The sequence below is a fragment of the Onychomys torridus genome, chromosome 2, assembly GCF_903995425.1.
Source record: "Onychomys torridus chromosome 2, mOncTor1.1, whole genome shotgun sequence".
In the NCBI taxonomy this organism is placed as follows: Eukaryota; Metazoa; Chordata; class Mammalia; order Rodentia; family Cricetidae; genus Onychomys; species Onychomys torridus.
Window position 1 is genome coordinate 79,394,353 of NC_050444.1, and position 11,021 is coordinate 79,405,373.

Sequence of the window (11,021 nt, forward strand, 5' to 3'; positions counted from 1 at the left end):
ATATAACCAAGTATGGTAGTACATGCTCTTAATTCTGGCACTAGGGAGGTGGAGGCAGGAGGATAGGGAGTTTAAGGTCATCGACTGCAAAGCAAGAGTTTGAGACCAGCCTGCATTAAATGAGACTCTGTCCAAAAATAAGGAGGGATGGGGAAGAGAAAGGGAAGGATGGAAGGAAGAAAAAAGAACACAGAAACCAACTACCTGCACACCTGTGATAAACATATCATAATGGTCACCTGTGGTAACAAGAGTAGGAAATTGGAATTTTTCAAAACACATAAATTGAGAGAAAAAAGAAAGAGAGAAGTCAGCAGGCAATGTCATAATGAGCTACAAACACCAATGAGAATGGAACACATACACACACACACACACACACACACACACACACACACACACACACACACACACACACACACACACACACTGCTCTGGCCCTAAGGTCCACAATCACACATGAACAGTTTAGAAACCACAGCACACCCAATCTCATCTTAATAGAAGACAAGGAAATAGTCTGTGTGGTCCAGCCCTACAGATAGGAGTCAACCTGTTACCTGGTTTCTCTGGTTGTTGGCCCACAAGGTGATGTCTGATTACAACATGCCTTTCTCATTTAGGACATGGATAGGTATGGGTTCCTCTATTCTATGGCAAAAACAAGTTAAGCAGCAAAAAGTATGAGTACTGACAACTGAACCCAACATAAGAGCTTTACAGGAATTCATTCTGCTCAGCCCAATGGCAGACCGCGTGAGTTGCCCTTCAGGGTCTCTTTTCTCACTTTTCTGTACCACATGCATACCCCACTCTTGTTAGTGTAGTGTAGCAGGATGCCCAGGCAAATGACTCTTCTGTCTTTGTAGCTGGGGTTGTGTTCCAGTTCTAAACAGCATGCAGAAACCCAATACGGAGGGTAGAGCATTTAGGAATATTGCTGTTTTACTGATAATAATTGACCCATCCTGCAGGCCAGGTTATTAGGTCAGACCCGAGGAGGCACCACCTGAAAGACCAATGGGGGCGAGAGAGGAAGGAGACCAGGCGCATAAAGAAAGACAGAGACAATCTGAGTCGTGTCAAGGTCTCATTTATTGCAAATTAAAGCAAGCTTATATACTGGTGGATATGATGGGAAGGGAGGGAGATGAAAAATTGTTAGAAAAGGGTTCAGGACGAGGTCTCTTTGGTCCAGTGCTCAAGCAACAGATCAATCAATTAGGAAAGGGTTGGGGAGAGGTCTCTTTGGTCCAGTGCTTGAACAACTGATTAATCAATTAGAAAAGGGTTAGGGAGAGGTCTCTTTGGTCCGATGCTTTGAACAACTGATCAATCAAACATACTCCAGGAAGTTTAATCTAAAAGTACACTTTGTAGTTTTTCCGGGAGTGATTGTTTTTGCAATTCAATGGGTGCAGTTATGCCAGATCATCCAAGCAAGAAAAGTCAAGGCACAGCTATCCAACTTTTGGTTCCCAACAATTCCCCCTTTTTCTTTAAAATGGCCAAAGCAGGCTTTGGTCATGACTCAAGAGGGCCCCTGTCTTAGGCTATATGGGGTACGTCCCGTGTCTGGCAACGTGCCATGTTGAGCCGGTCTCGACGACCTCTGTACCTTGTGCCTCCAGCACAGGCCACATGCTAATCCCGTCATTGAATACCCTCTAGCTTTTAGTTGTAAGGGGTTTTTAGGTTTGTAGGGTGCTGAACCTTAGCCTTTCACCCGTTTTGATAGTTTGATCTGGAATTTCTAAACGATGATAGTGTACTGAGATGGTTTTTGATAGAGCCAAATCAATCTGATTTTTTATGAATTGAGTTAATCGTTGAAAAGCCCAAGGACCAAAGGTAAGGAGGAGAAGGAAAATGATCAGGGGGGCCAGGAGGGTGGGGATCAGGGTAGAAAGCCAAGGGGATCCCTTCAACCAGCCCTCAAACCAGTTGTTTTGATTTTCAGAGTCACACTTTCTTTGGGCCAGCCTTTCTCTTAATTTATCCATAGATTCTCTAACTATTCCAGTGTGATCAGCATAAAAACAGCATTCTTCCTTTGAGGCTGCACACAAGCCTCCCTCCTTCAAGAAAAGCAAATCTAGACCTCTTCTATTCTGTAGCACAACTTCTGAGAGCGAGGTCAAGGACTTCTCAAGAGCAGAAATAGATTTCTCTATGGCTTCTAAATCGGTAGTCATAGCCATTTGTAGCTGCATAAGGTGGTTGTTCTGTACAAGGGCAGTAGTCCCTGTACCAATTCCTGCAGCAATGCCTCCAATACCTAACAAGAGGGCTATAGTCATAGACACAGGTTCTCGAGAGTATCCACCCCTTTGTTTAATGAACTCCATCATTGAGCTCTCTTCATGATAGATGACACGAGGCCATAGCTGGACCATCACACAAAATTCATGAGAATCATTAAATATCTGAGCAGACATGCAAGGGGTCAATCCTGTGTTGCAGGCCCAGTAGGACCCATCGGGTGCCTCGAGATAATAGCTCCCTTTATAGAGTGTCAGAGTTTGTTTGCAGAGGTGGCTATGGGTTGGTGGGACCTAGCCTAAACAGGAACCTTGTCCAATGACCTCAATAAGTGTCAATTTGTGGGGCCTGGTTTGACACTTATTGCTCTGGGGAAGTGAGGTTTCTGGCAGCAGACTGAAAGGCAATTCCTTCATAATAAGGGGGACTGGAAGTAAGGCAGAGCCAGCAACCCAAGGTTTTGTTTGGATCTGTGGCATTTAGGGCCAGATAGGCTCCATGGACCAACTCAAGCAATCTATCCCCTGTTCCAAGAGGGGAAAGGGATCGAGTGGTGTTGGGACCCATACTCGATCTGGGTGCCTTGATGACATAATTAGGGGACTGATTAGAGGCAGGACGTGGTGTGGGGCATGTCCTAGAAGGCACCGCTTCAACTTGGAGTCAAATGGTAAAGGTTGTGGCTGGGTCATAGCCTGACCGGGACAGGCAGAGTCCCCAAGTGAAGCCCTGTGTCCAGTCAACAATCTTACCCTGAGGTGTGAATATAATCTTTAGTCTGTTGCATTGGCCCCTTGGAGTGGCCCATAATCTGGCAGGCCATTTTAAAGAATCATAGCAGGGTCCGCAGAGCTGTCCATTACACCTGTCTGTACCTGACCTGTCCCGATCCCAAGCCTCGACCTTGATGAGGTCATTTTTTACAGGGGGAGACCATCAGATGTGACCAAGCTTTCGCACCCCCAGGCAGTGCAGAAGCCATCCCCCGGGCCTCCGCATTTTTTTAACTGGGCTTGGGACTGACCGTGTCCAGGGCAGACATAAAAATCTCTGATTTCTGGTACTATGATGTTGACCTGGAGAGGAGCAGCCATACCCTGGGAAGAGTGCCTGATCATAGGGGTCCCAATCTCCCCCCACTATATCACAAAGATCTACATATGGGTCTGGGAACCATGCCCCTTTTGGGAATGTGCTGGAGGAGGTGGAATTGGCAATGGTTCCAGTATTGGGGTTCACAATAAGCCAGCTTTGTTGAACTAAGAGATGAGGGCTGGAGTTGGTGTCAACAGCAGGCATCAGCGCGAGCCACATGATAAGGCAGGTAAGGGCAGAATTCCTCATTCTGTAGGAGGCTTCAACAACACCTGAAGAGAGAGAGAGAAAAATCTTTGTCTCAGGGTTAAGGCCTAGACATCATAAACAGTGATGATCATTAATCTTGGCCATCGATTTTAGATTGGATTTTGGGGGCAGTATATGGCTTGACCAGTCTCTCAGGTAGCCAGCGAGCTCCATTCTCCTTGGAATCATAGATACATACAGACTCTTTTCCTCAAATAATAACCGGATCGGGGCCGCCCCATTTTCCGGTGACTGGGTCTTTCCAAAGGGCCTGAGCATACCCTTGTTTAGTCTCTGGGTGCCAATGCCATTCTGCCGCAGATTTTTCCAAAAATATCCAATGTCAAAAAATTTAACACAAAAAGGGCATGAGAAAGCAGAGCTTTTTGGTTCCCCTTAAAGGGAAACAGTGTCTCTTGTGAGCTGAGTTTACTAAGAGTATTTTTTAAAGTTTGGTGAGCTCTCTCCACTATACCCTGGCCTTGAGGGTTCTAGGGTATTCCAGTGATGTGTTTAATTCCTAATTGTAAACAAAACTGTTTAAATTTATTACTAGTATATCCTGGGCCATTATCAGTTTTTACACATTTTGGCTGGCCCAGCACTGTGAAGGCATGTAACATATGATTAATAACATCTCTAGTGGCTTCTCCACTGTGAGCGGAGGCACAAATAAATCCAGAGAAGGTGTCCACAGTAACATGTATGAACTTTAATTTACCAAAAGAGGGAACATGGGTGACATCCATCTGCCTTATTTGTCCAGGTATAAGCCCTCTGGGGTTTACTCCATAATGGGGTTCAGGTAGGAGCATCAGGCAATTTTTACAGCTTTTTACAATTTCCCTAGCCTGCTCCCTGGTAATTGAGAACCTTTATCTCAAAGTTTGAGCATTGAGATGATGAAGGCAGTGAGCCTCACAAGTGGCTGCTATCTGGTCATGTTCCAGATGAGAAATTAAGATAGAACGTGTAGCAGAATCGGCAAGCTCATTTCCCTGAGCCAAGGGTCCAGGCAGGCCTGTGTGGGCACGAATATGGCCAACATAAAAGGTTAATGACCTCTGTCGGATTAATTTTTGCAGTTCAGAAAACATTTGGAAGGTAGAAGTAATAAGTTGAATTACTGGGACTGTTTGTAAAGTCTGTAAAGCCCTTACTACATATCGACTGTCTGAATATAAATTAAAGGAGCAATTTTTAAAATCTTTGATGACAACAAGTGCAGCATATAACTCCACCAACTGAGCTGACTTGAAAGGAGTTGTCATAACATTCTTTTGGCCATTGAAGACATAGGCAGCCCTGCCATTTTTTGACCCATCTATGAAAGCAGGGGAATCTGGGATGGGCTCCATTCAGGTATTTTTGAGAAAAACAAAAGAAGTAAGGGAAAAGAATTGTAGGAGTTTATTACTGGGCATCTGTGTATCAAATTTCCCTGTATAGGTACAAACTAGGATGGCTCAATCAGGACTATGGGTGCACAGCCGTTCAAGCTGTTCCTTATCATATGGCATAACAATGACATCAGGATCCCACCCAAAGTATCATGTGGAAGTTTTTATCCCTAGCACGATCAATTGGCAAACCAAGGAGGAGTAGGTGGGAAGGATTTTTCTTTTTGCAACAGGAAGGTGTACCCAGAGTAAGGGCACGGGTTCTTGCCAAAGCAGGTCTGTGGGGGTAAAATCTGTAGAAAAAACGATCAGATATAAAGGTGAGGCCAGCTCAAAACATCCTGTGTATTGTTGGGTGATGGCTGACTCAATTTTTTGTAGTGCCTTTTCTGCATCTACATACAGTAAGATATCTGGGGGACCGAGGATCGGAGTCCTCTTTGAGAATATCTTCGAGGGGACGTACTTCTCCCTTGGTTTTTAAAAGGTCGTAGCCAGTTTATCCCCCAGAAGCTTCTGGAAGTCATTAAGACAACGGAGCTTGCCTCTCTTGATCTGAATTTTCTGGGTATAAAGAAGGTCTGGATGTAACTCAAATCCTAAAAACAAGAAGGGGTATTGGGTCTGTATCTTTTCTGGGGCTATATAGAACCCTCGGCCTTGAAGTAAAGTAATTATCTTTTGGGCTATATATTGTGTTTTTTCTTCAGACTCCCCTGCTATTAATAGATCATCCATATAGTATATAATATAAGCGTCAGGGTACTGGATCCTCACTGGATCAATGGATTGGGCTACATATTTTTGACACAATGTGGGTGAATTGGCCATACCTTAGGGCAATACTTTCCACTGAAATCGGGGGTTGGGTCCAACATGATTCACAACAGGTATAGAGAAGGCAAATCGTTTGCAATCCAGAGGATGCAGGGGGATAGAGAAAAAGCAATCTTTAATATCTATAACAATTTTAAAATATTTTTTAGGGATGGCCACAGGGGATGGCAATCCAGGCTGTAACGCCCCCATGGGGACCATAGTCTTATTTACTTCTCTAAGATCCTGTAATAACCTCCATTTTCCAGTTTTTTTTCTTTATTACAAAGATGGGAGTGTTCCATGGAGATGTGGAAGGCTCAAGATGCCCTTGCTCTAATTGTTCCTGCACCAACTGGAGGGCAGCTTGAACTTTTTCCTGAGGCATGGTCTATCCACTGGTCTATCCAAACCGGGTCGTCAGACTTCCAAGTTATTTTCTCGGCTTGGTGTGCAGACAGGGGCCTGAGCCACCTTGGTGCTCTCTGCAGCCCAAGAACAAAATAACACCCCTGACTGGGGTTTTCCTGCATCCATGAGATTTTATTGATCTGTAACTCTCTTCTCCCAAGGGCACTACTAGCAAAGGAAGGAAATGTTTCCACAGGTCCTCTCAGGCAGCAGGGAGACTGTGCAAGGTGAACTGCAGTCTGTACTCTGACAGTACATTTCGTATTGCAATGTCACTGTCATTTTCAGCCCCCAAGAGTGTCGAACTTTCAAATGTTATAAACAATGGCACATTTACTATCTGCATTATTAGTGTAGCTAGTTTTATGTTTTATCTAGCAATCTTCATACTGGTCTTACCTTAGCAACCCAGCTCATACGATCACTTTTCGTATACCAGCAACCATGAGACATTAAAGACAAAAAAGATTCATATTCTGTCCTATTTGTTTGCTGTTTTAAAACTGATTTCTTGTTACAATTTTCTCTGAAGCGAAGTAGTAATTCTAGAAGGCCAACAGCACCCTTACTGGTTTACAGGTCACAAATTCAGTTTGGTAACAACACCCACCATGCTACCCTGCAGGTCACTAGTCACATAGACCTCTCAGGTCCTGCTTTTTTCTAGTCAGCATCTTGCTGCTAAAATGATTCTGCCATTTGAAGAATTCAAACTGATGGCAATTTTCACTGTTTGCAACTCTATCTTTTTATCTGGCATATGTTAATATATTTTGCATGCTAAAAATGTGATCATTGAATTAGGGATGTCACTCAGTTGGTATAGCACTCGCCTAGCATGCATGAAGTCCTGAGTCTGATCCTCATCACCAACAACATAACTGGGTATTTCTAGCCGACCTCACCCTTACACCCGATCACCCCCTCTATCTGTTAAGTAAGATCTCTCAATTCTCTTTTCATAGAGAGGACATCCTTTAAATTGGTGATCTGGTTTAGAAGGGATTCCTTGGTCTCTAAGAGGCCCTGCATTCCAGGTATATCAGGGCCCATTTGTCCTGTTATTGTCTCCCTACGAATGGGAGCACTCAGGGTGTAGGGAGCGGGACTGACATAGGCAGGCGGAGAGTGCCAGTGAAGGCTCCTCTCGCCTATTTGGCGGCTGGCAAAAAAGGCTTGGGATCGGGAGAGGGGAGGGGGAGCATATCTCTCTCTTTCGTAACATGCTGCCACTTTCTTCCAGCCTGATTTCTGAAGAAGGGTCAAACCAGTCATCACCTGTTGCATTCTTATGAATGACAGGGTAAATCATTTTATAAGATTTAATCTGGGTGGGAGGATTTAACAAAGGAGGGATTAATTCAGCGGCAGGGATAGGCTCATCAATAAGGGAGGGGGTGCGAGAGGCCGAGGCAGCCGCAGGGCTGCCTGTGATCTCAACTTGCCCTTTAGTCTCAGGTGGAGTGGCTGCCAGGGATGAAGCGGCTGTCTCTGTTTTACTTTTGTTCTTTGGCGGAGCAGCCACTTCCATCAGGCAGGAGGAGTCTGAGAGAAAATCCTCCGCAAGGGCTAATAAATGTGAAGCATGCCCGTCTCCCTCTGCCTCTTTTAAAATATCTCTGAGCACACCATAAAAGCTAAAGAAAGCATCTGGGATATTTTCCCCCTGTTTAAGTAACTTGTTGATGTCTTTTCCAACCTTATTCCAAGTTAGTGGGTGAATCCCTGGGCCATTAACTACCAGCCAAGGGCACTTCTCCTCCACAAAACAGAAGAATTTTATCAGATCCTTTTTTTTAACTCTTAGTCCTCTCTCCCTGAGATTGCCCTTCATTTCTTTAATAAAAAGAACCTCTTTTGATAATCCTTTGCCCATGGCTGTGGGATGACTGTGCTTACCTCAAAACTCTCCCAGGTTGCAGGAGTGATGCGGTCCGGGTGTCTCTACCTTGCGTTGTCCGGAGCTCCGTCTATCCATCGTCCGGTAGGCCACCGTGCCTCAGGCCCCACTTTGAGGCACCACTTGACCTGTCCTGCAGGCCAGGTTATTAGGTCAGACCCGAGGAGGCACCACCTGAAAGACCAATGGGGGCGAGAGAGGAAGGAGACCAGGCGCATAAAGAAAGACAGAGACAATCTGAGTCGCGTCAAGGTCTCATTTATTGCAAAGTAAAGCAAGCTTATATACTGGTGGATATGAGGGGAAGGGAGGGAGATGAAAAATTGTTAGAAAAGGGTTCAGGACGAGGTCTCTTTGGTCCAGTGCTCAAGCAACAGATCAATCAATTAGGAAAGGGTTGTGGAGAGGTCTCTTTGGTCCAGTGCTTGAACAACCGATCAATCAATTAGAAAAGGGTTAGGGAGAGGTCTCTTTGGTCCGATGCTTTGAACAACTGATCAATCAAACATACTCCAGGAAGTTTAATCTAAAAGTACACTTTGTGGTTTTTCCGGGAGTGGTTGTTCTTGCAATTCAATGGGTGCAGTTATGCCAGATCATCCAAACAAGAAAAGTCAAGGCACATCTATCCAACTTTTGGTTCCCAACAAATAATGATGATGATAAAACACATTCAATGGACATGAAACTTCTTCTCTTTGTCCTTCCTGCCTAAAGTGTGGAGGAGCTGCCTAGTATTGCAACAGCCTTCTTGGGACAACATACAAGGGAGTCACTCACTGTAGACAGTAAAGAAAGATAAAAGGATCTGCCTGCATCATTGAACATTTGGCCAACTCTGGTATTCCTACTTTGGATTCCTTGTTCAATGGGGGTTGGGGGTATGTTTTTAAGACAATGTAGGTTTGGTTTCTGAACTATAGATCTTCAGGTAGCAAGCAGAGAGAGACTGAGCCTAGCATGGGCTTTTGAAACTTCAAAACTCACTTCCAGTAACAAACCTTCTTCAACAAGGTCTCCCCTCCTAATCCTTAACAGTGTCCATGACTGGGGATCAAGCATTGCAACTCAGGAGCCTGTGAAGGCCATCCTCATTCAAATGCCCACACCTGTACACTGTTCTGTGGGGAGCACTTACCACCTTTCTCCCACCTAGGGGGAGGGCTTGACAACTGCTCAAGAAGGCCCCTCTGCCCTGAGGGCTGAGAGCTCCCAAAGCTTCCCTGGTGCAGAGGCTGCAAGGGAGACACCGGCAGACTTGCACTGCCCACTCAGCTGTGGAAGATCAAGAACCAAGGCTAACATGGAATACATAGTACGGGCAAGCAGCAAGACCCTCAATTACCTTTGTTGTCTTCTTCCACATTATGACATGACTGTACCCACCCCATACAATATATAGTAAATAAATATAACTCTAAAACTTTCTCAAGGAAAGCTATCAAACTTAATACAATAGTGTAGTGGTATTTGCTCCACCCATGACCTTGGGCTCTATGGCCCAAAGGAGGCGGTGCTTCCTGCTGTTGTTCCTGATGCCCTATAAGGAGTTGGAGAAGGGGCATGGGCGGAGCAAATACCATTATTACACAGTAGAGTATGTGTCAGGGGCTTCAGATGATTAAGATGAGGGAAACCAGAAACAAACACCCTCTGGTTGGAGTATTGAAAAAGCTACAAAACAGCTGGTGTAAAAAAATCTTTGCCAACAAGTGTCTCAGAAACAAAGTGCCCATAACACAAGGTAACTCAAATACTCATTAGACTGTAAATGGGACATAGGGATGAGAGGTAGCCAGGGATATAGCTCAGTGGTGGAGTACTTAACTAGTGTGCATGAGAACCTGGGTTTAATTTCCAACCATAGGGAAAAAAAAAAAAAGGCTTGGCCAAGGACTGTGCCAAGTCAGATAAGATACCTTTGGTAATAACTTTGACTCAGCTGGTCTGGATGTCTGTAGTTTGTCAAGTCATGGTGATTATGCTAGGTCATGGCAAATAAGTAATCTACAGAGTTAGAATATGGGACAAAGGATCAAGGAGAAAGATTTCCTTTGCTTCGCTCTAAGAAAAAGCATATTCGGGATGGGGGGGAGGGGGGTGAGGCGGGAGGGGGGAGAACAGGGGAACCCATGGCTGATGTGTAAACTTAAAACACAAATATAATAATAATAATAAAAGAAAAGAAAAAAGAAAAAGCATGTTCAACTCAGTCATCTGCTCTTAGGTTTTCAATGAGCTCTGATCTAGTGACCTGAGAGAGCAAGTCACTTAAAACAATAAAATTGCATAAGTAATAAAAGAATGTTTCTCGTCAAATAATCCAGATAATACAATGTATAGAACACACAGGGTAAAAATCATTATTGATATGGTAGGACTTCCTTGTGAATGTTCTTCTCTGGCAACTGCTGGAATTTCTAGCCACTCCTCCCCAGCTACATGACCGAATATGCACTGTTCAGAACTTAGTCGTTCCAGAGCTTTATGTCCTATGTAATCTGTGCACTTCGTGGTCACGCAATCTACTCACATTCGTGGTGTAGCTCAGTAAGCCCATATGCGCTTGTGCAGAGGAATCTATAAAAAGTGGATCACAGACTCCCCCCCTTTTTCTCCCCTCCCCCTCTCTCCCTTGTGGTGGATATTGTGTTCCCTGAAATATTGTGTGTTCCCCGAAATAAACATATCTGGGGTCAGAGAACAGACAGCCACTAGAACAGAGCCAGAAATGGTGGCTAGAAAATGGGAAGAGTAAGCCATAACAGAAGTTGGGCAGTGGTGGTACACACCTTTAATCCCAGCACTTGGGAGACGGAGCTAGCCAGATCTCTGAGTTCAAGGCCACTTTAGAAACAGCTAAGCATGGTGACCCATGCCTTTAATCC